Source organism: Odocoileus virginianus, chromosome 21 (genome assembly GCF_023699985.2).
Source record: "Odocoileus virginianus isolate 20LAN1187 ecotype Illinois chromosome 21, Ovbor_1.2, whole genome shotgun sequence".
Lineage (NCBI taxonomy): Eukaryota > Metazoa > Chordata > Mammalia > Artiodactyla > Cervidae > Odocoileus > Odocoileus virginianus.
Genome location: NC_069694.1, coordinates 53,287,402 through 53,315,212, shown reverse-complemented (window position 1 = coordinate 53,315,212; position 27,811 = coordinate 53,287,402). Strand labels below are relative to the sequence as shown.

At 36.6% G+C, this 27,811-nt stretch overlaps 1 pseudogene; it reads right to left on the bottom strand.

The window, feature by feature from the left end:
- Nucleotides 1-13,657: 13,657 nt before the first annotated feature.
- LOC110135500 (peroxiredoxin-6 pseudogene) lies at nucleotides 13,658-26,782 on the bottom strand (annotated as a pseudogene).
- Between the last annotated feature and the right edge of the window lie 1,029 nt (nucleotides 26,783-27,811).

Below are 27,811 nucleotides of genomic sequence, written 5' to 3'. Positions count from 1 at the left end.
ACCCCCTGGCAGGGCGCCCTCTTGGTTTGTCCTCACACGGCAGAAGGGGCGAGCTAGCTCTCTGAAATCTCCTTCACTAGGGCGGCTCTTCTCTCATGACCTAACTAACATATCATGGGCTACATCTCCTAATACCAGCACCTTGGTGGTAGTATGGTTAATATTCCAACATGGGAAATTCATTTATTGCGGGGGCACATAGCATACATCTATTTCACTTATTTCACATTAGATCCAATAAATGGGCTGTCTACCAACGTTAGATCCAAAAAAAAATCAGCTATCATTTTGGAAGGAACAGAGTTATCTTTTAAATAAATGACATAAATGCCCAATTTGCTTCCTTTTTGAAAACCCAAACTATGATTGTACTTTAAAGATTAGGGTATAAGAGCCTTATAAGAGGACTGAAACATTTCCACTCTTACCTCTCTGGAATTTGATCCTATATTTGTTTCTTTCCTCCTACATTGATAAAGATGCATTGCTTAAGGGTTGTGGCCTAGAAGAATAATTTCTCCCACTCCTTAGACCACTTTTCACCAACTCTTTCTCAAACCACCAATTAAGGCTCCTTAATGCCACTTTCTGTGAGGCAGAATACTTCTTCACAACTCTTGTAACACAATGATATGGAAAGAGATGTCTGAATTGTTTGAATTTCTCTCAAAAAGACTTCCTTCCACAATAAAACGCTTCTTATAGATGCATTATAAATAATGCATTAACATTGTAACCTATGAAAGGGTTTGTTTGAACTATGTCTAGGGTTACATATTTCTTGAAGAAAGCAAGAATATACATTGCAACTTAAAATAATATTGCAAAAGCATGACTTTAGATAACTTACTTTTTGTGTCATTTTAAAATGTCAATTCCCTTAAGTCATGATTCTTCTGATATTATATGGCAAGTTTGGATGTTCTGAAAAATAAACATATACAGAAATTACATTCTTGATCCTTGATGACTAGTATAACTTGGCTTATATTCCAAAGTCAATATGGGGTACATTTATGGCCAAGGTAATTATGTCACATGAAAGCAGGAGCATTGTTTGAGATGGAGGGAAATGCCACCAATCACATGGCAACAATTTAAAAGATTCTGATGGTGCTAGACTAAGAAAGAGAATGAGAGAAATATTTTACATATGCAGCAATCATGCATTTACTGACATCTATGAGTGAGGCCCAGTGAAAGAAAACTGATTTCTAGCATATCTAAGTTGGAAGGGAGTTGCTCTGATACTTAGTCCTTAGAACCAAGGCTTTGATACTCAAAGTATATATTGTGAATATACTGCATGGAACCAGAGGGAATCTGAATTAGGAAATTATACCTTACTGAGGGCAAAGTCATGTTGCACGTCCCTTGTCACACTAAGAGTCTCTGAGAGGCTGGAAACATAAGTATGGCACTTCAGCACACTCTGCGACCTGAGACTATAATAAGTGATGTGCGAGCTGATTCACTAAGTCAGGAAATGGTAAGCTTAAAACAGTCACTAAGGAAAATGCACACATAATTTTGAACTCAAGCAGGTAACAGCAGCACAAGCAAGTTCCATGACAGATGTTTCACCTCCAGTACATTCCTGCTCAATAGTCAACAGCATCTTAATCCATCCCTACATCATCAGAGACACTTCACTCTGACATGTTTATTGGGAAAAAAAATGAAAATGAAGCTTAGACCCTTGAATGTTTACATTCTATGAGCTTTCTCTGTCAGCAGAAATAGCCCCTTTCCCCCTGTCCCAGGAGACTGATTTCCTCTTAGCTCACTTTCCACTTCTAAAGTAGTTTTCATGCATGAGATTGCTCTTCAGAACCCACTTACACCTCTTCTCACGGCTTCTAAACCAGAAGTAAGACCTGCACACTACAAGAGGGCAGGTGAATAGTCTGGCTCTGAGAGGTGCCAGACATGCCTAAATTATTCCAAGATGTTGGTAGTTTACTACCAACAAAGGTTAGAGAGCATGTGTGGAAAAGTCCCCTGGGAGTTGGATCAGGATGGAACAGAAACACTGAATTGGGAAAAGCTTGTTCTACACTCAGCAGAGATTCTGTATTCAATGTGTCATCTTAAAACAAGCTGAAAGTGTCCCTTTCAGTTTGATTGGCTCAATGAAACCTGTATGCAAAGATAGATGACAGAATAAAAGTGAAATACCAAACTTTATTCTTATGTTGCAAGGGAAGATAACAAAAGATATCAATAGAGATATCAGAACTGAATTCTTATATAATAACTACTCACACATATGCTTACTATAGACACTGGCATACCCACAAAACTGCAAAAAATACATTAGTGAGGGGGATACTAACACCCCTGAGAGCTCTGTGAGAATATCTTTGTAATGAAAAAATGACTTTGAGAATTGCTGTCATTAAATTTGGCTTCCTGTATTCAATGAGGGCAGAATCCTGGGAGGGGTGGGTCAAGTGGTGGCACTTAAATGCCAGAGTCAGGGGAACATATTTACCATAATTGAAAAATATTCAGAATCATGATCAGAATGTTTTTACTCTCAGATATATTTGTCACTGGTATATATATATATATATATATAGTAGTGGAGAAGAAAATGGCAACCCACTCCAGTGTTCTTGCCTGGAGAATCCCATGGACAGAGGAGCATGGCAGGCTACAGTCCACGGGGGTCACAAAGTGTCAGAAATGGCTGAGCAACTTAGCAGCATATATAGCATCTAAAGAACTGAAATAGATGGGTAGTATACTAAAATCTTACTTGGCTTGTATAAGCAGAAAAGGTCTAGCTCTTCTGAACAAAATTTTGAATTCTTCCATTGCAATAAAAATTGCTCCTCAAAAAGTTTCTAGATATGAAACAGTTCACAAGCTCAGAGCTTTTTGAATAAAAGACGAGCCCCCTTTCTGCTTGAGAAAATGTTCTGCTACCCAGGTGAAAAAGTTACACTGTAAATCTTTCCTAGCCTTTTCTAAAGGAACTTGAAATCATTCACCTGGGTGTCTTAGCAAAGAAGAGAGTAAAATAATCAAAATTTTTATTGATTACATGACATTAGCCCTGACATGACACTAATTCTACAAAATCAAAATGCCACAATAGTCAACCAGTCATATAGGAGTTTAACAGTCAAGGGATTCAGTTTAGTTCAGTCACTTAGTTGTCTCAGACTCTTTGAGACCCCATGGACTGCAGCACGCCAGGCCAACCTGTCCATCACCAACTCCCAGACTTTACTCAAACTCATGTCCATCAAGTCAGTGATGCCATCTGACCATCTCCTCCTCTATCGTCCCCTTCTCCGTCTGCCTTCAATCTTTTCCCACATCAGGGTCTTTTCCAATGAGTCAACTCTTCAAATGAGGAGGCCAAAGGATTGGAATTTCAGCTTCAGCATCAGTCCTTCCAATGAACACCCATGACTGATCTTTAGGATGGACTGGTTGGATCTTCTTGCAGTCCAAGGGACTCTCAAGAGTCTTCTCCAACACCACAGTTCAAAAGCATTAATTCTTCAGCGCTCAGCTTTCTTCACAGTCCAACTCTCACATCCATACATGACCACTGGAAAAATCATAGCCTTGACTAGATGGACCTTTGTTGGCAAAGTAATGTCTCTGCTTTTTAATATGCTGCCTAGATTGGTCATAGCTTTTCTTCCAAGGAGCAAATGTCTTTTAATTTCATGGCTGCAATCACCATCTGCAGTTATTTTGAAGCACAAAAAAATAGTCTCTTACTGTTTCCATTATTTCCCCATCCATTTTCCATTAAGTAATGGGATGGATGCCATGATCTTAGTTTTCAGAAAGTTGAATTTTAAGCCAGCTTTTTCACTCTCCTATTTCACTTTCATCAAGAGGTTCTTGAGTTCTTCTTCACTTTTTTCCATAAGGGTGGTGGTGTCAAGGGATTAAATGGAGCTTTGTCTTGATTCTATCACACTATTAGTACAATAACTCATTCCTCAGGGTATTATAGAGATTCACGCTATCATCAGGGGCTTTAAAAATTCAGGGCTGGTCATGACTATCACCTCCCCATTTAATGTGTTTCTGGCCTGTCTAGAAAGAAGGCTGGTTTTGAAAAATAGCTATGAGCTATGCAACTTTTCTACATGGTGACTCCAGTTACAGCTGCAGTTCTAGAAAGCAATTCAACAAAAACTCTCACAACTGGTATTCAATATGGAACTGGTAAGTAGTTTCTCTTTATATGAAGCCCTAGCAGAATTCATTTACTTCTACTTGGCAAATGGTAGCCCATCTCCACAGTCAGTCCTGATCTATGGCATATGAAGAGCTACAAAGATCTTCACTATCTTGATGTTCTACAAAACATCACACTAGCACTTTGCAAAGCATCAGTCTTGCCTATAACACTGATGACATTAAGATAATTGAACCTGATGGGTGAAGTTTTGCAAGCATTTTAAATGCTTTCTCATGACTACCATGTAGGAGATAAAGGCAAAACATTCAGAGGCCTGTTACCTCTGTAAAGTTTTGGGGGTTCCAGGAGTCTAAAGTATGATGAGACAAAGTAAGCTGTTGCAAAGTTTTGGTGAAAATGTTTAGATGTGGAAGGCAAAAATAGGCCCTATCTGAGTGTACTACACTGACCCATTTGCCAGGTAAGCCAAACCACTTCCACTTGTGAGTGGAGTCCACAGCAGGAACAGTTTTTACAGCAGTCCCACAATGCCATAGCCAGACATGACACATGAGCCTCTGACCCAGCTAATCCAGATTACTTAGTCAACTAAAGATGTTTTTTAAGTTGCTGAAGATTTGTGTTTAACTCTAAAACAAGCTATTTTAATACAATTTAAACTGATAAGCCATGAAGAAAAACTGAAAAAAAAATTCCTTCTGACAATAGAAGCATGACAGTAAAAGGAAATAAAAGTTACATACATCAGGAAGGAAGAAATAAAAGTGTCTTTGTTCTCAAGGGGCATTTTTATCTATGTATAAAATTCCACAGAATCAACAACAACAACGAAAAAAAAAATACAGGAACTAATAAGTGATTATAGAAAGGTGACAGAATACAGGTTTGTTGTTTCATTGATAAGACTTGTCCAACTCTTTTATGACCCTGTGAACTGTAGCCCGCCAGACTCCTCTGCCCATGGGATTTCTCAGGCAAGAATACTGGAGTGGGGTGCCATTTCCTACTCCAGGGGTTCTTTCAGACCCAGGTCTCTTGCATTACAGGTGGATTCTTTACTGACTGAGACATCAGGGAAGCCCCAGTAAAACTACACAAATGAACCTGTCTACAAAACAGAAATGAGACTCGCAGACAGAGTCTGGTTTGTGTTTTGTAGACAGAACTGTGGCTGTCAGGGAGTTGGTTGGCAGAAGGATGGAGTGGGAGGTTGGGATTAGCACATATAAGCTATTATATATATGGGATAGATAAGCAACAAGGTCCTACTGTATAGCTCAGAGAATTATATTCAGTATCCTGTGACAGGTCATAATGTAAAAGAATGTATATATGTGTATAACTGAATCACTTTGCTATACAGCAGAAATGAATACATTGTAAATCACTTCAATTAAAATAAGTAAATAATCACCAAAAAATAAAATTAAAGTTCTTAAGTAATAATAAAAATAATAATTGTGCCTGGTTTACAGTTATTAAAAATAAAATCATCAGGGTCAAATTTTAAATGAATTGATTTTATTTTGTAAGCTTGAATAACTGTTGATAATTATAATAATCATCTTTCATTATACATAACAAGCTCCTTTAACCATATCTGAGCTTGTTAATGAAATGACTTTCAGTATGTCCCTAAGGACAAGGGCTGATTGCAAGCATAACCAGCCACATGAATAGAGAGTTGAAAGTTTCAGTCCCACCACTACCTTCATCTTTGGGAAGAGCAGAGGAGCTTGATACTGAGTTCAGTCACTGATAACCAATGACTTAATCAATTGCAGCTATTGAAGTATTCATAAAAACCCAACAGGATGGATGGAAGCTCCATGTGAAGGTACTGGGAGAGGGTATGGGAACTCAGAGCCCATTTCCACATACCTTACTCTACGCTACACTTCCACCTGGCTGGTCTTGTGTTTAACACCTTATTCTAAGCCAGTTACTTAGTAAGTAAACTCTTTCTAGCAAGTACTGGGTTCTGTGAGACCTTCTAGCAAAGAAGTTGAACCTGAGGAGAGGGTCCTCCAATTTACAACCTGCTGCTCAGAAACACAGATAACAACGTGGTCTAGAAAATGACTTCTGAAATGGAGTGATGAGGTTGATTGAATCCTTAACCTGCAGGTGATGCTAACTCCAGGCAGACAGTGTCAGAACTGAATTGAACTGTAGGGCTAGAACTGTGGTCTCAGAATTCCTTGGTGTGAGGAAAAAAAAACCCTACATATTAGACAACCAAAAATGAAGTATGAGAGTAAAGGAGACACAAGATTGTTTTCTTTCCAGTACACAACCATGCTAAGTTTCCCAACTCTCTTAAAATTATATAGAACCAACTGAATTCCAGCCAGAGAAGTAAACAGATTTGAAACACACCACCTCCATCTCAACCTAACCTCTTCACTCTTTTTCTCCCCTCATCTGCCAGTCAGATGCAGCAAAATCCTGTCAATAGCTCAAGGACTAGAAAGGATCCCAGATATTTGTGTTGCCCTGAAGGTGGTCTACCATATACCCAATAGTGTGTGTGTGTGTGTGTGTGCATGCATGCGTAGGTTGCTTCAGTCATTTCAAACTCTATGTGACCCTATGGACTGTAGCCCACCAGGCTCCTCTGCCCATGGAATTCTCCAGGCAAGAATATTGGAGTGGGTTACCATTCCTTTATCCAGGAGATCTTCCTGACCCAGGGATAGAACACACATCTCTTATGTCTCCTGCATTGGCAGGTGGGTTCTTTACCATGGCACCACCTGGGAAGCCCACATACCCAATAGTACCATTCTATAAATGAAAAATGTTTCATTGGTTTAAAGAATGGGATTTTTGAATTATTTGAAACAGGCTTAGTTTTTGTTCAATACATTTTTATAAATGTAGACAAATTTCTGCCTTCTGGGAAGAATATACATCTGACTCACTTTGTTTTATTTTATTCCCATTCTTGCCTTATCCTGAATAACTTCAATTGTTTTTCACAATTTCTTAATCTTTTCTATAGCAATAACTTTCACTATATTTTTCTTCAGTAAACACCTGAGGCCACAGTCAGGATTTATTATCTCTCTGAATTGAACTATATTTTAAATCATTAATTTCAAATCCCTCTATCTTATAACAAACTTATCTCCACTAAATATATTTTTTCATTCACTTCAGTGTTTAAATCCCTTCATATATTTTTAGATTATAATTTGCTTCTTGGTTTGATTTTCCAAACTAAATGCATCATCACGATTGGACATTCAGGTCATGCTTCTCTTCAGTTCCCTTCTGCTGCTTTACTGCTTTCATATAAACACGCTCCCAAACTGGACCTCTCTAATCAAAACCTTTTCCCCACTCCTGAGCTTTGCTGGAAAAAAACTACATAACTCTGTCATATGGGGCAGATTTACGGTTTCCAATTTCAGCTGAATGCTCAAAATTACTTGGCAATTCCATCTCTTGTCCACTCAAATGACTCTTGGTTTGATGGCCTTGACCTATATGACAATGTGAGAAAGCTTTCCCCTTCAGTGTCCTATAAGATAAATTCTTCACATATACCCATTTGTGAATTTCTAAGCTGCAGTCATCATGTTGTGTTACTCTGGTATTACTCTCTTACTTCAGCTTCCACTTGCCCACACCTGCTTCCCTGGCTTATGGAAAGCTTTACCACACAGCAGGTTGCCATCCTGAAACACCAGCAGGGAGCTGTCTCCCATCTTTTTGAGGACATTTCTTCCTTGGAGGGTCAGAATGATGCAGAGATTTCAGTGGAGGAAAGGGGCTTCTTGCCAACCTGATGCCACATGGCGTTATTTAAATACTATTTCCCTGGTGGCTCAGGTGGCAAAGAATCTGCCTGCAATGTAGGAGGCCCAGGTTTGAACTATGGGTTGGGAAGATCCCCTGGAGAAGAGAATGGCTACCCACTCCAGTAGTCTTGCCTGGAGAATTCCATGGACAGGGGAGCCTGATGAGCTACAATTCATGGGGTCACAGAATTGGACACAACTGGGTGATTAACACTTTCAACTTTCAGAGACTCATAGAGTATTTCCATAACTCTAAAAGTTTGGGGCCTTCCCTCCTCAATCCAAGATGCTCAAATTTGACCCATGGTGAGATAAAGAAAAGAGACAAACTACCATCTTTTTCCTCCTTTTTCCTCAAATGCTTTCTTTTATCCAAATCTCTTTTCACCTACCAGGTAAAAAGGAAAATATTTCTTGAATTCTACTGAAGGATAAAATTTCATGGGATCTGGAAAGAAGTATTAATAGAGGAAGCATGCTGTCTAACCCACACTGGGAGTGATAACACATATTCTTTGTTATACTTGTCTAAATTGATCACTGTCTATATATTTCTCAATTTAGTTTATGAAAGTAGAACATTCTACTTAAGCCACCTTAATTTTTGATATTCACACCTGTTCTGCTAACTATAGGTTAAAATTTTTGCCTTAAACTTAAAAAAGAAAAAAGAATTTCCCCATTCATTTATTCAACATGCAATGAACTATTATATTAATATAAATGCTTTCAAGACTCATTTTTGTATCCAAGGAATAAATAATTAAAAAGCATGTAGTTGAAAACTAAGTTAAACAAAATGTTAAAATTGCTATAATTAAAATCTCTGTAATATATTGTAATGTCAAATGAAGTGTTAGTCATCCATTAATGTCCAATTCTTTGCGACCCCCACCAGGCTCCTCTATTCATGGATTTATCCAGGCAAGAATACTGGGATGAGGCATTGCCATTCCCTTCTCCAGGGGATCTTCCTCATCCAAGGATTGAACCTGGGTCTCCTACATTGTAGGCAGATTCTTTACATTTGAGCCACAAGGGAAGCCCCAGTGAAAAAGTCATTTTGTGACTTGAATAAGGAAAGAACTGAGAAACGATGTCAAATGAGATGTATGGAACAGACTTGTGGACTCTGGGAGAAGGCGAGGGTGGGATGTTTCAGGAGAACAGCATTGAAACATGTATATTATCTAGGGTGAAACGGATAACCAGCCCAGGTTGGGTGCATGAGACAAGTGCTCGGGCCTGGTGCACTGGGAAGACCCAGAGGGATCGGGTGGAGAGGGAGGTGGGAGGGGGGACTGGGATGGGGAGTACATGTAAATCCATGGCTAATTCATATCAATGTATAACAAAAACTACTGTAATGATGTAAAGTAATTAGCCTCCAACTAATAAAAATTAAAAAAAAAAAAACAACAATTTGGTGTGGAATGAAAAACAGACTTTGAAGTAATGGATTGTTTATTAGGATGTGATTAAATAAGGGGTGGACTCTCTCTCCTATAGAAAATAATTGCAAGCATCAAACAAATACATGTAGACTGATTCTGCCACATGAGAAACACTAAGTGTACATTTTAAACATGCAGATGAGTATGTGTGAGTTTACATGCTACCATACAAAGAAGACTTATTCTTGGCCTCCTTTTCACTGAATGAAAAAAGCTGTATCCATTTGTTCTCACTACTATGGACTATCTGAGCAAATCTGTGAGTGGCTATCTTTTATTTAAGTTTAGCTATTTACTCATTTTGACATTCTATCCAAGGCATCATTCATTATTTTCTTCTTCTTCTTGACTTTAAATTTTAATAATTTATTTGCAAATATTTACAGAACAATTACTTGAGGGGAAATACTACGCCATAAATTATGGATGAACACTCTGAGGGGGGATTATATTGATGATTAAGGTTTGATCTTGGCCTTCAAACTATTTTCCTCAGAGAGCAAGGAAATGATAACTTTGCATCATTCAGATAGGCCTCAGTTTTCAGAAATGGAGCATGAGTATATATATCTCTCTATTTTTTCTATAATTCTTAAAACAAATTTTAAAACTTACATCTCAGCCAAAAGGTAATAATTTTTCTCTAACTGGGGAATATGTTTAAGGTCATATACATGTGAAAGCTCTTAAAACCAATTATACTGGTATGAACCTTAAGAAATACTGAAGTATGACTGATGAAAAAAGCTATACAAGTTTAATCTACAGAAATTCCTGAGTTTGTGTACAACTATGAGGGTTTCCCAGGTGGCTCAGTGGTAAAGAATCTGCCTTCCAATGCAGGAGACATGGGTTTGATCACTGGGTTGGGAAGATCCTCTGTAGAAGAGAATGGCTACGCACTCCAGTATTCTTGTTGGGGAAATCCTGTGGGCAGAGGAGCCTGGTGGGTTACGGTCTACGGGGTCACAAACAGTCAGACATGAGTTAACCACTATGCGGGAACACATATTAACTACTATGAAACTATCACCACCACAGGGGATGAAAAATAATTTTCCTTCTATCCTCTGAATTCTTAGCGGATATCTCTATAATAAAAGAGATTAGCAAGAGAAAAGCAAACAGTAGTTTATTAACATGTATGCCATATGCATTTTGGGAGATATCCAGGGGAAAATGAGTAATTCAAAGTGGTGGCTTAGAATTCAGGATTATATACTATTTTCATAGGGAAAGGGGACAAAAGATGAGGCATCTTAGAAGAGAATAAAAGTTGCTTTTTTTTTTTTTGAAAAATGAATGGATATTCAGAATAATGCATGGGAAGTATGATGGTTTGTGACCAAGTTTGTCTGGCTGTGGTATCCATGTCGAGTCTCCTCTCCTGTGATGAGTCAATCTTCCCCAGTTGATGAAACTCTCAGAATGGAGATTTATGACAACTGAGTTCTTTTAAAGGATCTGTCTTTAGGCAGATACAGAGAGTTCAGGGAAAGCTTCTCCCTGAATTAGGTGTTTTTCAAATACATATAGATCAAAATAATCAATATACTAAAGCAGCATATTTGGGTTTGGCATGTTCTAAATACCTATAGTCAAATTTTGGGACAGCATATATTCTGCTACCCTTCAATACAACCAAGGTCATAAATATACTCAGAACCTCACAAGGTTTCTTTTATTAATATTTTTTTTTAATGTGTAGCAAGACACGATTGCCTCAGCAAATTTTAAGTATACAATACAGCATTGTTAGCTATAAGCACTATGCTGCATAGCAGATCTTGAGAATTTACTTATCCTGCATAACTGAAACTTTGTACCCTCTGACCATCACCTCATTTCTCTCTTTGTGAGTCCCCTGGCAACCAGTATTCTACTCTCTGCTTCTGCATATTACTACCTTAGATTCCACACAGAAAAGAGATGATGCAGTGTTTGTCTTCATGTCTGGTTTATTTTTTACCTAGGATACTGTTGTTGTAAATTGCATGATTTTCTTTTTTTTTAAAGTTTGAATGATATTCCCTTCTACGTGTACACTAAATTTTCTTTATTCATTCATTCATTGATAGACATTTACTTTATTTCTATATCTTGACTATTGTGATAGCTAATGGTACAATGAACACAGGAGTGCAGCTATCTTTTGAGGTCCGGATGACAATTCCTTTGGTTATATACCCAGAAGGGAGATTGCTGGATCACATAGTACTGCAATTTTTGTTTTTTGAGAACCTTCCATACTGTGTTCCAGAATGGCTGCCAATGTATATTCTTACTAACTGTATATCAGAGTTTCCTATGCTCCACTTTCTCACCAACATTTTTTATCTTTTTGACCTTTTAATAATAGCCATTCTAAGATGTAAAAGTAGGAAGTCAAGAAACACCTGGAGTAACAGGCAAATTTGGCCTTGGAGTACAGAATGAAGCAGGGCAAAGGTTAATGGAGTTTTGCCAAGAGAACACACTGGTCATAGCAAATACCCTCTTCCAACAACACAAGAGAAGACTCTACACATGGACATCACCAGATGGTCAACACCAAAATCAGATTGATTATATTCTTTGCAGCCAAAGAAGGAGAAGCTCTATACAGTCAGCAAAAATAAGACCTGGAGCTGACTGTGGCTCAGATCATGAACTCCTCATTGTCAAATTCAGACTTAAAATGAAGGAAGTAGGAAAAACCACTAGACCATGCAGGTATGACCTAAATCAAATCCCTTATGACTATACAGTGGAAGTGAGAAATAGATTTAAGGGACTAGATCTGATAGACAGAGTGCCTGATGAACTATGGACGGACGTTCGTGACATGCTACAGGAGACAGGGATCAAGACCATCCCCATGGAAAAGGAATGCAAAAAGACAAAATGGTTGTCTGAGGAGATCACTCCTAAGTGTTCATTGGAAGGACTGATGCTGAAGCTGAAACTCCAATACTTTGGCCACCTGATGCAAAGAGTTGACTCATTGGAAAAGACCCTGATGCTGGGAGGGATTGGGGGTAGGAGGAGAAGGGGATGACAGAGGATGAATTGGCTGGATGGCCTCACCAACTCAATGGACATGAGTTTTAGTAAGCTCTGGGAGTTGGAGGTGGACAGGTAGGACTGGCGTGCTGCGATTCATGGGGTTGCAAAGAGTCGGACACGACTGAGCGACTGAAGTGAACTGAACTGAAGATGACTGAGGTGATATCTCAGTTGTTTTGGTTTGTATTTCTCTGGTGATTAGTAATGTTGAGCACATGTTCACCAAAGAGCACATGTCTTCTTCAACGAGACATGTCTATTCAGTTGCTCATTTCTCCCCCCCATGTTTTTGACAAAGGATTTATTTGCTGATCCCTAAGAAGCAAAATTCAGAAAAACATCTCCCTCCCCCACTGCAAGAATAGACCAATAGAAGACATTTTCAGGCCTCCTCTTTCCTCTTCCTAGGTCAGCCCTTTTCACATGCACTTTATCACAGAGCAGACTGACATCCAGAGATTGTCGGAAAGGCACCTGGCCTGTCATTCTGCTCATGCCTTCTGATAACCTCCCTGGTAGGCAAGTGGAACCTTTTCTGTAGCTTCTTGTTTTCAGTAGAAATTTACTGAAAAATTTTCTTGATAGCAAAAAATTTAAAGATTCTCTCCCCAGGCTCATCTTTCATTTATCTACTAGAAAAGTACTGAATTTGAAAAAAAAAAAAAAAAAATCTTTTCTCCCCAGTTGTGATCAAAACATGGAATACTGAAGAACTTCCAGATTAATCTTAAATTCTTAGGTTACACATGTAAATCTGCACAGAGGAAGTTGAACCTCAAGTTGTATTCCTTCCCAAAATGGGTAACAGAGGATTTGATTAGAATAGCTAAAAAACAAACACCCCAAAAAACAAACCCCTGATAGTCATTCTATTGGGTTGGCCAAAACGTTCATTCAGGTTTTAAAAAGTGAGATGACCATTTTGGCCGACACTACAATGGAGCAAAGCAGGCTTTTTCGACCATAAACTGATATCACTTCTTGGTTATAAACCCTGCAGAGATCCAAGATGAGTCTCAAATTTCGAAGAGAGTCAGCAGAGAGTGCGAAGATATATGAACAGAGGAGAAAGCTACTGAAGGCACAAAGGATCCCAAGAAAATTTCAGAACCGCTTTCATTTAATAAGCGGTAGTATAGCAACCTAAGGACCTTGGCTGTGATCACACCAGGATGTTTTTAATGGACTGTTTCGGGGAAACACGATGGACAGCTGTCGTCCTCTGGCTCACGGTGTGAAGTGGGCAGCTCCAGCACCAACTCCATGGCGAGCCTATGGCTGGGGGTGTAATAGAGGTATTTCTTGCCAGATGGGAGCTCTTTGGTGAGAAGACTCCTTTAGGGAAAGACTCCTTTTTGGCTTCCTCTTCAGGGATGGTTGGAAGGACCATCATGCTGTCCCCGTTCTTCCATTCACCTGGGGTGACCTCCTTCTTTTCTGCTGTCAGCTGGAAAGAGATAATTATTCTGAGAATCTCATCAATGTTTCTGCCAGTGGTAGCTGGGTAGATGATGCATAGTTTCGGTTTATTATCAGGACCAAAAATAAACACCATATGAGCGGTCACAAGCATGCCCTTTTCGTCATTCTCTGCTGGGTCCAGCATGTCCAACTGGATAGCAAGGTCCCGATTCTTATCATCAGTGATGGGAAAAGGTAACTTTTCTGTGGCTCTTCATAATTGTAAGCGTTGATATCCTTGCTCCATGCAAGATAGCCTTCCACACTGTCTATGGAAAGGGCAGTCATCTTAACGTTTCTCTTGGCAAATTCTGGTGCCAGCTTTGCTGCTCGGCCGAGTTCCGTGGTACAGAATGGGGTAAAGTCCCGAGGGTGGGAGAAGGGAATTCCCTATGAGTCTCCCAGATAGTTATGGAAACGGATGCGCTGACGGTACTACTGCCTTGAAGTTGGGAGCCTCATCCCGGAGGAGGAGACCTCAGCGCGTGGCGGCAGCGGGGATGCGGCCGTAGGAGGAGGTGCAGGACCAACAGCCACTAGCCTGCTGGTTCTCCTTTCTCCAGTTGCTCATTTTTAATGTGCTTAGTTTTTGTTACTGAGTGATAGAATTTTCTTACATATTTTGGATATTAGTTCTTTATCAGACATATGGTTTGCAAATATTTTCTCTCATTCCATAGGAAATTTTATTGATTACTTCCTTTGTTCATTTTTCTTAGTTTCCTGTGTTTTTGTGTCATATAAAAAATTCATTGTAAAGACCAAGCTAGAAATTATTTTTATTTTTTTATTCTAGGTGTTTTACAATTTAAAGGCTTATGTTTAAGTTTTTAATTCATTTTAAGTTGATTTCTGTATATGGTGTAAGATTCCAATTTCATTCTTTTGTATATGAATATCCAGTTTTCTCAACAGTATTCATTGAAGAAGCTGTCTTTTCCCCACTTTATATTCTTGACACCTTTGTTAAAGATCATTTGATTATACATATGTGGGTTTATTTGAGGGTTCTTCATTCTGTTCTATTGGTCTATGTGTTTCTTTATATAACAGTATCATACTGTTTTGATTATTATAGCTTTGTAATACAAATAGAAAATTTAAAGTATGATGCCTCTTTTTTTCTTCTTTCACGAGATTGCTTTAGCTATTTTGAATCTTGTGTGGTTTCTTTTGATTCTTAGGATTATTTTTCCAACATTTGTGAAAAATGCCATTGAAATTTTGCCATGGATTTTATTAATTCTGTAAATCACTTTTCTAGTACAGATGTTTTAATATTACTAATTCCTCCAACAGACCTTCCTGTTGGCTCAGCAGTAAAGAAACTGCCTGCCAATGCAAGAGATGCAGAACCGATCCCTGGGTCTGGAAGAGCATCTGGAGAAGGAAAAGGCAACCCACTCCATTGTTCTTGCCTGGGAAATCCCATGGACAGAGGAACCTGGTGGGCTACAGGGTCAAAAAGAGTCAGACGTGACTTGAACAACAATAGCAATCTGTGAACACACACTATTTTTCCATTCACGTGTGTCTTCTACAATGTCTTTCCTTAATGTCTTGTAGTTTTCAATGTACAAGTCTTTCACTTCCTTGGTTAAATTCATCCTCAAGTATTTTATTCTTTTTGATGTTATTATAAAAATTATTGTTTTCTTAATTTCTTTTTTTTTCCTGAGAGTTTATGCTTAATGTATAGAAATGCAACTGATACTTCAATGTTGCTTTTGTATTCCTGAAACTTTACTGAAATTAATAACATGGAAGGAAAGAAAATAATAGAAGTGTATTTGGTAAAAGATGCTGATAGACTGAAAAATTTCCAGTGACACTACCAATGCAACTTTTCTTCTCTGAACTCTTGATAAATCCAAATTGGTCAACCAGTGGCTATTCACTCATTCAACAAACATTCAAGTATTCATCATGGGCTTAATTACAGCCCCAGTCTTAATTATGCTGCATCCAGTCCTATGATTAAGGCAACCTCAGTTTCTCCATGCTGGCCAAAAATTTCAACAGTTTATTCAATAATGTTTAGAACCAAGTCATCCCAAACACTAATAACCTTCTGCAATCTATCTTATTAATGTTTGTTTCTTGTTTTCACAGAGGCATCTTTTTATTTTTTAAACTGTTCTAATATAGCAAAGATGTACTAAAAATTACAGTTAATGGCTTTTGCTGCTTTTCTCCTTCAATGACTCCAATTTTAGTATAGTTTCTAAAAATGTAACTAATTTGGAATTAATGGAATTTTTCTTTTTATTTTCCTAACAAAATGTAATATGGTAAGACAGTATACTGAAAAGAAGTACAATAATTCCTTGGCATCCATGAGGGATTGTTTATACTCCTCCCTCAAATCTCCCCACAAGCCCCCATACCAAACCTGAGATGCTTCAATTCCTTAGTCAGTTTCACATCATGATTCAACCAACTGGGACAAGACCAGATGTTGGCTGACTCTGGATGCCAAATGGCTGATTTCATGGGCAAGATGGTGCAGGGTATACTGAAAATTGCTATTTTAGTCAATTTGATGCTTTTAGATTATGCCGCTGCCTTATTTGATTGAATAGGTCATATAGTGACACTATATTTTCTTTTACTTATTAAATATGTTTTGTTCAGAATTTATGTGCTAGTTGTTCTGTAAAACCAAATATAATGCTATTCCTATTTCTCTAAATAATCCTCAATAGAAAATTAAGGTTTTCCTTCTTAAAAATAAAACTAATGCAATGCTTTTTGATATATTTATGATTCCTGTTCATTAATGTGTTATAACAGTTGTGCACATGCACACTTACACATCCTTTTACTTAAGTTGGTAAATAATTATAGCAACAGGAATTTGAATTCTGTACTTATAGTAATTCCTTCTTGATTCTTACTAGTTATTATTTTCTGTAGTGATGAGACCCATTACAATAGTAAACTAGTTATAATATATTATTTTTAAATCTATCAAGATTCATGATTATAGAGCCATAATTATATTTCTTACAAAAAAATCTGCCTCTTGGATATCAGGAGATTCTTTTTTTTTTTTTTTTTTTTGTGGTTCAGGTAAGATAACACTGATTTTGTAATAGCAGAATGTGTGTGTGTGTGTGTGTGAATCTACATTAAAATACCTTTTAAATTAAATGTCAAATTCAGTTTAGCACTGGAAGGGCAGTCTATGCTTGTTTGAGGAATGGCTATCAGCTTGTCTTTTATCCTGCCAAATTGCAAGCCCTGCTATGGTGACTATTTTAGGCCAAAGGATCACAGAATTCTATATCAATAGTGGCTTGATAAAAGTGGAAGAAAATTGAGACAATCTATTAATTGTTTTGGAGACTGGATTTTGCACTTTGAATTATTTAAGGATATTTTGCCACCTTCCCTAATGATCAATGAATAAGTCAGGAATCCATTCAGGCTAGGCATGGAAAAAGAAGTTGAAATCCTTCAGGGTAGTAATTTCCATGAAAGTTGAATACTTTAGCCTTGTGCTGTAGTTTGTAGAGGCCATGTTTGTTCTGTTATTTGCAAAAGCAAATTTTTACTTGTATGTATTTTTTAAATTTTCTCAATTACTATCCATTTAGAAAAATTTTATATGTGTTTGTATGTATCTATCAATTTCTAGCCAGAAAGGATTTGATGATTAGGATTCTTGGGCTCCTTTTTAAAGTGATGAGAAAGGTCTAGGATTCACTCACCCATGTAGCTCCTCCAGAATTGCCCAGAAAATCCAGTGGTGTCAGCAGCTATATCCAGCCATAGTGTTGGGGTCAGCTGTTACAGCTGTGTCCACATGACATTGTAACCTGACTGTCCCTTGCATTATAATCATGATGCAGTAGTTGAAACTTAGCATTGCTGTCTTTCTTTCTGTGTATCTAATTTTGTAATCTTCCTGCCAGCCTAATGAGCTAATCAGTAGCTTTCCTACATTTTCTTCTTATTTGAGATAGAGTTTATTTCTCAAGCTCAAAATGACAGAACCTGCACTTAAACAGATTTACAGTGACATTCTTAAGTGTAAGCTAAATTAAAATTGCTGTATTTTCCTTCTGAAATAATTATGGTCACTATAAAATGACCATAATTTTAGTCTGCTTCACTTTATTTTATCCTTAAAGTCTATTTTGTTAGATAGCAATATAGCTGCAAGAACTTTTTAGTTTTGTTTAATTTAGAATTTACATGCTATAATTTTTTGATCCTTAACCTTCTACTTGCCTGTGTCCTTCCATTTTAGATATGTCTCTTGTAAACCACATAGAATTGTCAGTTAATTATGTATGTTCTAACAGAGGAAACAGTGGCAGATTTTATTTTGGGGGGCCTCCAAACTCACTGCAGATGGTGACTGCAGCCATGAAATTAAAAGACGCTTACTCCTTGGAAGAAAAGTTATGACCAACCTAGACAGCATATTACAAAGCAGAGACATTATTTTGCCAACAAAGGTCCGTCTAGTCAAGGCTATGTTTTTTCCAGTAGTCATGTATGGATGTGAGAGTTGGACTGTAAGGAAAGCTGAGAGGCGAAAAATTGATGCTTTTGAACTGTGGGGTTGAAGACTCTTGAGAGTCCCTTGGACTGCAAAGAGATCCAACTAGTCCATCCTAAAGGACACCAGTCCTGAATATTCATTGGAAGGGCTGATGCTGAAGCTGAAACTCCAATACTTTGGCCACATTATTCGAAGAACCGACTCATTTGAAAAGACCCTGATGCTGGGAAAGATTGAAGGCAGGAGGAGAAGGGGACAACAGAGGAAGGGATGGTTGGATAGCATCACCAACTCAGTGGACATAAGTTTGGATGGACAGGGAGGCCTGGCATGTTGCAGTCCATGGGGTTGCAAAGAGTGAGACAAGACTGAGTGATTGAACTGAACTGAACAACCTTACAATAGATAAACAATCAAGACAGGACAAAAGACAAGCTGGTGAAGTGGGCAGTTCTATAAATCATGAACCTCTTTGAACTTGAAATGCAATAGCAAGACATGGAGAGAAAGGCAAGTTGGTTACCATCACCATAAACTGCTTTTCACTAGTAGCAATATATGTTATCCTTGCAGCAATTTACTCAAGCTATTTAATGCAGGTATAATTGTCTCCATTTATTGTTGAGCATAGGAAAATCAATTTCTCAAAGAGGCACAAGAAGAAAAGCAAGGGTTCAAATTCATAGCTTGTGATTTTATGATGTATTCTTTTTTAAAAAAATACATCATTTTCATGCATAAACTGAGACTAAATTGATTGTCCAGCTTCATGCAATCTCTTTTGAGTCCACTCATTTACTTTTTCACACTTCTATCTTCATATGCCCTTTGATACATGACTCCAAAAATCACATTCTGTCTGGGAAGCTAATGCTTAAATTTGAAGGGAGGGGAGATATAGGGAGGTAGAATTTTTTTTTTAATCCTGAAAAATAGTATTCTGTGCATTATAATGTGTGCATGTATTTATATACTATTCACTAGACTGTTCTACAGGCTTTTACCTGTATTGATTCATTAAATTCACATAGCAATCATGTGAGGTAGTAATAGTTAAATGATTCATTTTATTCTTATTTTGCAGCTGTGGGAACTAGACAGAGAGATTAAGGGTCTCTTTCAATGCTATATAGCTAATAAATGGAAGAGCTGAGCTTTAAACTGAGGCTTTCTGCTTTAGAGTTTATGTCTTTAACCATTCCTCTTAATGACATTTTATCTCACAGAGGATTTTAAACAAAAAGTGTTTTTGTAAGATATTATTTGTTTTGGGAAAGATATGAATGATATTGGAGAACAGTATTGGTTTCCAAAGCATCCCTCAATTAATGAAGACAGATTTCTTGGGATATAAAGTTATTAAGATTTGATTTTTCTAATCTATGTGTTCTAATAATATATTTTACTAGACTAAAAATAATACAATATTTATGAAATATGAATGAGCTAGTTAACATTTCTTATCTCAAGACAGAATTTTTAAGCCTATAGCTAATGGGAATTCTTCACTTAATTCTTTAATCAATAAATTTGAGTATTAGAAATAAAAACAACATCATTTCCCACAAATATGCATGCATTGGGCATTTACCATTTAACATGCAGCTGTCCTGATCTTTAGGGATATAGCAATGACCAAAACAGTCAATAAAATCTGTAATCTAAAAGGGTCATATACTAGAGGGGGCAGGTAGACCATGAACAAATAAAGACAACATGTATTATATTTGGTATGGTTGCTACTATGAAGCAAAATAAGGAAAGTAAGTAGTGTACATAAAAAATTAAAAGCAACCCTGATAGTAGAGATGAAATTTTATCTTTAAAGTGATCAGGAAAAGAGAAAGTGACATTCAAAAGTCAACATAAAGAGATAAGGGATAAATGCCCATATATTGTAAGGGAGGACTCCAGGCAGAGACACTCACAAAGCACTATTTCTGATGTGGGCAGGTGCCTGGTGTTTTCCCATATGTTAGGAAAGTTGATCAAGCATATGCAGAGGAAGTATGTGCATCTATTCTTCCTTTCCAAGAATAGTAAATTGTAGATTTCATGGAGTTAAAAATAAGGAGTATTTTCACTTATAAAAATAAAAGCATATTTAAGACACAAGTTCCTTAATGCTATTATGTATGTTTTTTATGAAACATGATGAATATTTTAGGTATGTCAATTAATTGTGATCACTCATTAAACTTGATTGCTTAAATAAATACAAAATACATTACTTTTACATTTTTGAATACTTCATTTTATACTTATTTTGAATATCTTTCAAATATAGCTATTTCATTCCATAAAATGTTTTTCTCATCAAAAATATACATTTAAATCACCCAATCATAATAGCAAAAAAAAAACTAATTAAAAATGAAAACAGTTTAAGAGATCTCTGTGATAATATTAAACACAAAATGGGGTCCCAGAGAAGAGAGATAGAAGGAATAAAAAATGTGTTTGAGGGAATTATGGCTCAAAACTACACGAACAAAAAAAAAAAAACTACACGGACCTGAAGAAAGACAGATATTAAGGTTCAGAGAGCATAGAGAGTTCCAAACAAGATTAATACCTAAAAAACACATCAAGAAATATCATAAGTAAAACTGCAAAAGTTAAAGATAAGAAAAGATTTCTAAACAGAATGAGAGAAAAAAAATAGTCATACACAAGAGAAATTTCTGTTCAGCTATCAGCTGATTTAAGGAAGCTTTACAGACCAGAAGAGAGATGGCATGATATATTCAAAGTGCTGGAAGGGTAAATCTATAATCCAGGATACTCTACCTAGCAAGATTGTTATTTAGAAACAAAGGAGAAACAAATAACATATCATATATGAGCCCTTTGATAATAAAAAATAAAAATCCTATAGTAGATATAATGGACAGAGTATCTGTTCTTTAATACAACTGTGGTTTTAAAGTCCCCTACTATTATTGTATTATTGTCATTTCTCCCTTTAAGTCTGTTAGTATTTGTTTTATATGTTTTGGTGTGCCTAATATTTGGTATATACATGGGAACAGATTTTATCTCCTTTCCTTGTATTGATTGTCTCTTGTGTCCATTATCACTATATAATGACTTTCATCATCTTTTGTTCTAGAAATTGTTTAAAAGAAATGTGTTGTTATCCCCTTTCTTTTCATTTTTATTTGTATGAAATATCTTTTTCCATTCCTTCACTTTTAGTCTGTGTGTGTCTTTGGATGTGAAGTGATCCCTTGAAGTGAGTAAGTAGAAAGAATTTTTTAAAATCCAATCATCCACTCTGTGTCTTTTGATTGGATCATTCATTGACATTTAAAGCAATTATTGATAGATATGCTCTTATTGACATTTTATTACTTGTTTTCTAATTATTTTTTGAGTTTTTCTCTGCTTATTTCTCCTTCTTTTTGCCTCTTCCCTTGTGGTTTGATGTTCCTTAGCAGTATGCTTTTGTTCCTTTATGTTTATTTTTTTGATATATATAAATGGACAGATCATCTAGACAGAAATTTAAAAGGTTTTCTTTAAATTTTCTTAAAAGGTGGTACTAAATGAAACAATAGGCCAGTTGAACTCACTAGGTACCTATAGGACATTATATCCAAAAACAGAAGAGTACATGTTCAAGTGTCCATAAAATGCTCTTCAAGATAGATTAAATGCTAGGCCACAGAACAAATCTCAATAAATTTGAGGATAGAAACTATATCAAGGACTTTGACTGACCAAAATGGCATGAAACTAGAAATCAAATGACATAAATAAAACTGGGAAAAGAACAGGTATGTGAATACTGAAAGGTTGTTGCTGAGCCATGAAAGACACCCAGGATTCTTCCCTCTGAAGGAAAAGACTTCAATCTGGGGCCAGTGATGAGGTTTGATCACTCAGAGCTTTTGTGTGATAAAGTTTTATTAAAGCATAAAAGAGATAGAGAGCACTTCTGACATAGACATCAGAAGGGGGCAGAAAGAGTGCTCCCCTGCTAGTCTATAGCAGGAAGTTATATACCTACCAGTAGGTTGCTAATTAGAAAAAGGAAATGTCCCAAAACTCAGAGAGTGGCACCAGGCCCCTCACCCATAACATGCATTCTGAGATAATACTGCCACAAGGTTAGTTGTCCTGGGCCATAAAATATTGATATAAATCTTGAAGAAAGGCAGGTTTCCAAGCAAATACATAGCCTCATTAACATAGCTTAAGAGAACATTTGAATGAGTAAAACATACTGGTTTGTTGGTTAAAATATACTGGTTTGTCCAGTCGGTCCTGAGTCTTAGGTTCGCTCTGAGTCTTAGGTGGAACTGACTTGAAGAAAGACAAGAATCTAAGGTAAATATATAGTTCATTAACATAGCTTAAGAAAAACATTTCCATAAGAAAAGCTCAAGGGTTGGGAAAAGTTCAGGTGGAACCAGGTGTTATCATGGAACACAGAATTTTAAAAGAAATCTCCTTTTAATTTTGTATACAGAAGAGAAAAAAATCTGACACTTATAGTTTGTTTCCTCCTGCTGCTGAAGAGAGAGAGAAAAACCATCTGACACTTGCAGCCTATTTCCTCTGTTTGGGGGCCCCTAGCCTTCCTGCCTATTACCCTCTCAACACTAAACAACAAGCTACTACAAAAATGATGGATCAATGATGATATCAAAGAATTCATAAAACACCTCAAGACAAAAGAAAATAGAAACTCAGCTTTCCAAACTCTATGGGATGTAGCAGAAGCAATTTTAAGAGAGAAGTTCATAGCGATACAGGCATCCCTCAAGAAACAAGTAAAATTTCAAGTTAACAACCTAACCTACCACCTAAAAGACTAGGAAAAGAAGAACAAAGCCCCAAATAAGCAGAATTAAGGAATTGAGAGACAGAAAATAAATAGAAAATTAAAAAATAATATGAAAGATAAATGAACACAAGATGGAGGTTTTTGAAAAAATAAAATTGATAAACCATTAGCCAGGTTCACTAAGAAGGAAACAAAACACCCAAATAAAAATTATAAGAAATGAAAGTGGAGAAATAACAACCATTACCACAGAGATAGGAAAAATCAGAAAAGAAGACTATGCGGGGTTATACATCAACCTAGTGGACACCCAAAAGAAATGGACAGATTTCTAGAAACATACAACCTGCCAAGAAATGAAGCAAGAACAAAGACAATTTGAACAAACTGAATACTAGTAGTCAAATTGAATTTGTAATTATAAAACTTCCAACCAACAAAAGTCTTGGACTATATGGCTTCACAGGGAAATTCTACCAAATATATAAAGAATAATTAATATCTAACCTTATCAAACTAAGCCAAAAATTGAAGAGTTCATAACATTTCTGAATGCGTTCCATGAGGCCACAATTACCCTGATACCAAAACCAAACAAACAGTACAAAAAGAGAACATCACAGGCCAATTGTCTTTGATAAATATAAGATACAAAAATCCTGAAAAATATTAGCAAACAGGATCCAAGGAGAGATTAAAAGGGCCAGTTGAACTCAATAGTTATCTAAGTAGCTCAGTTGGTAAAGAATCCCCCTGCAATACAGGAGACCTGGGTCAGATCCCTAGGTTGGGAGGATCCCCTGGAGGAGGGCGTGGCAACTGTCTCCAGTATTAGGGGCTTCCCTGATGACTCATATGAATCTGCCTGCAATGCTGAAGACATGGGTTCTATCCCTGGGTCAGGATGATCCCCTGGGGAAGGAAATGGCTACCCACTACAGTCTTTTTGCCTGGAACATCTCATAGACAGAGGGACCTGGCAGGTTACAGTACATAGGATCCCGAAAAGTCAGACATGACTGGGCAACAAACACTTTCATAGGATGTTATTTCCAAAATCTGATATATATCCAGTATCATACATCATGATCAAATTAGCTTTATTTCAGGGATTCAAAGATGACTTGATATCCACAAATCAATCAATGTAATACAACAAATTAACAAAAGGTCAGAAAAATGCCACATGATCATCTTAATAAGTGCATAAAAATCATTTGACAAAATTCAACATCCATTCTTGATTAAAAGAAAAACCTCACCAAAGTAGGGATGGAGAGAACAAACATACCTCAACATAATAAAGGCCATTTACAAAAACCCAAGTCACTATAATATGCAATGGTCAAAAGCTGAAAGCCTTTCCTTTAAATTCAGGAACAAGCCAAAATTGCTTACTACTGACATGTTTATTTAGTGTAGTATTGGAATCCTAGCCACAGTAGTCAGACCGAAAAAAAAAAAAAAAAAGAAAAAAAGGCATTCAAATTAGAAGGTAATGAATAAAACTGTTGCTATTAGCAGCTTAAGTGAACTTTACATAGAAAACTCTAAAATCTCCACCAAAAAAATATTTAAAAATTCATTATGAATTCAGTAAAGGTGCAGTATACAAGATTAACATGCAGAAATCTGCTGCTGCTTTATACACTAGTAATTAAATATCAGAAGGAGAAAGTAAAGAAGTGCTGTTTAAAATTGCATCAAAACTTAAAATACTTAGGAGTAAACTTAACCAAAGAGATGAAAGATCCATAATCTGGATGCTACTAACTACTGATGAAGGAAACTGAAGTTGATAAAAAGAAATAGAAAGATAGCCTGTGCTCTTGGTTTGGATGTAATATTCTTAAAATGTCCATACTACCCAAAGCAATGCACAGATGTAATACAATCTCTATGGAAACACCCATGACATTTTCACAGAACTAGGACAAATTATCCTAAAATTCATATGGAAACAGAAAAGTTGCTGAATTACCAAAGCAATCTTGAGGCAAAAGAACAAAGCTGAAGATACAACCTTCCCAGACTATCCTATGAAGCTCAGGTGATCAAAGCAACATGTATTGGCATAAAACAGACATACAGATCAATGGAACAGTATAGAAAATCTGGAAATAGACTCACAAACCTATGGTCAGTCAACACAACAAAGGAGGCAACATGTAACAAAGTCATGACAGTCTTGTCAATAAGTGGTGCTGGGAAAACTGGACAGCAACATGTAAAGAATAAGATTACAACTTTTTCTCATACCATATACAAAAATAAACTCAAAATAGATGAAAAACCTAAATGTAAGACCAAAACCCATAAAACTCTTAGAAGAGAACATAGGCAGAACACTTTTTGGCATGAAACATGGCAATATTTTTTGGCTCTGGCTGGTTACACATTAGTAATTAGTTTTACAACATGCAGGTGTGGAAGAATTAACAATTACAGCATGTAGGTTCAGGTGCTATCATTAATCTAACTGAGACAACCTGACCTTTACTTCCAATCTTTGTTTGCCATCTGTGAAGAGGGGGTTTCCTGGGTTTTCTTTAATGATGGTTAACAGGATTCAGGCCCAAGCCACATCAGAAGCAAAAAGAAAGAAAAACAAAAATAAAGAAATGGGACCTAATTAAACTTAAAAGCTTTTGCACAGCAAAGGAAACCACTAACAAAACAAAAATCAAACCAGGGAATGGGATAAAATATTTACAAACAATAAGACTGACAAAGTGTTGATATCCAAAATATCTAAGTGAAAATGAAATCGCTCAATCGAGTCCGACTCTTGGAGCCTACCAGGCTCCTCCATCCATGGAATTTTCCAGGCAAGAATACTGGAGTGGGTTGCAATTGCCTTCTCCAGGGGGTTGTCCCAACCCAGGGATCGAACCCGGTCTCCCGAATTGCAGGCAGATGCTTTATCATCTAAGCCAACAGCTCATTAAAGACAATCTCAGAAAAAAAAAAAAGAAAGAAAAAAATCAACCAATTCAATCAAAAAATGGGCAAAGACTTGAATAGTTATTTTTCAAAGGAAGACATACAGGTGGATAATAGCCACATAAAAAGATGCTCACTATCATTAATTATGACAGAAATGAAAATCAAAATAATGAGATATCACCTCACACCTGGCAGAATGGCTATCATCAAAATGGCTACAGTTACAAATGTTGATGAGGATGTGGAGAAAAGAAAGAACCCTGGAACTCTGATGGTGGGAATATAAATTGGTTCAGCCACTGTGGAAACCGGTATAGAAGTTTCTCAAAATGTTGGGGGAGGGCAAGAGGGATTTCATCTTGAAGACCCTCAGCCATTTCAAGGCAGGATGTGGATTGGGCCTGAACCCTGTTAACCATCCTTAAAGAAAAACCAGGAAACCCCCTCCTCACCGATGGCAAACAAAGACTGGAAGTAAAGGTCAGGTTGTCTCAGTTAGATTAATGGTAGTGCCTGAACCTGCATGCTGTAATTGTTAATTCTTCCATACCTACCTGTTGCAAAACTAATTACTAACGTGTAACCGGCCATGTAGCAAAAGGTATAAAACTGAGTCCTCTGATATCATTGGGGTCCTTTTTGGGAGCCGATTCCCCTTGGACCTGATAGCTATACTCCACTGTCTTGCATGTCCTCTGAGAAGTAGTTTGTGACTTCAGATTCTACAACAAAAATACTAAAAATAGAAGTACCATATGATCCAATAATTTCACTCCTGAGTATATATTCTAAATGGACAAAGAAAAAAATATTAATTCAAAAAGATACACACACCTCAATGTTCATAGCATTCCTATTACAAAAGCCAAGCTATTTCAAGAGGAAGGGGACATATGTATACCCAAGACTGACACATGTTGGTGTATGACAGAAACCAACATAATATTGTAAAATAATTATCCTTTAATTAAAGATAAATTAATTAAAAATAAATAAAAGAATGAGAGGAAGACAAAATAAAAGCTATAGAAGCAAACTGAGGGTCCATTAATAGTGTATTAACAGTCTATCTTTATTCATCAACAATGAATAAGGAAGATGTGGGGGGGGTGTATCTATCTATGGAAATTTTACTTAGCCAATCAAAAAAATGAAATTCTGCCATTTGTAGCAATATGGATAAACCTAGAGAATATTATGCTTTAGTGAAATAAGTCAGACAGTGAAAAATAAATACAGTGTGATGTCATTTCTATTTGGAATATAAAAAGTAAAACCAACAAATATATATAGTAAAAACATAAACAGACTCAGAGATATAGAAAATAAGCTTATTGGTTACCAGGCATGGGGAGAGGGAAGGGAAAAGGATAAGACTGGGATACTAGATTAAGAGATAAAACTACTATGTAAAATAGATGATATATTATATATACATATAATATATATATTATATATATATTATACAGTACCACTGGGATTTATACCCATTATCTTGTAATAACTTTTAGGAGTATAATCCTAAAAATACTGAATCTCTTTGTAGAAACTAATATGCTATTGTAAATAAGTTACACTTTAAATGAATAAATGCATTAACATTTAACAGAAGTAAATATA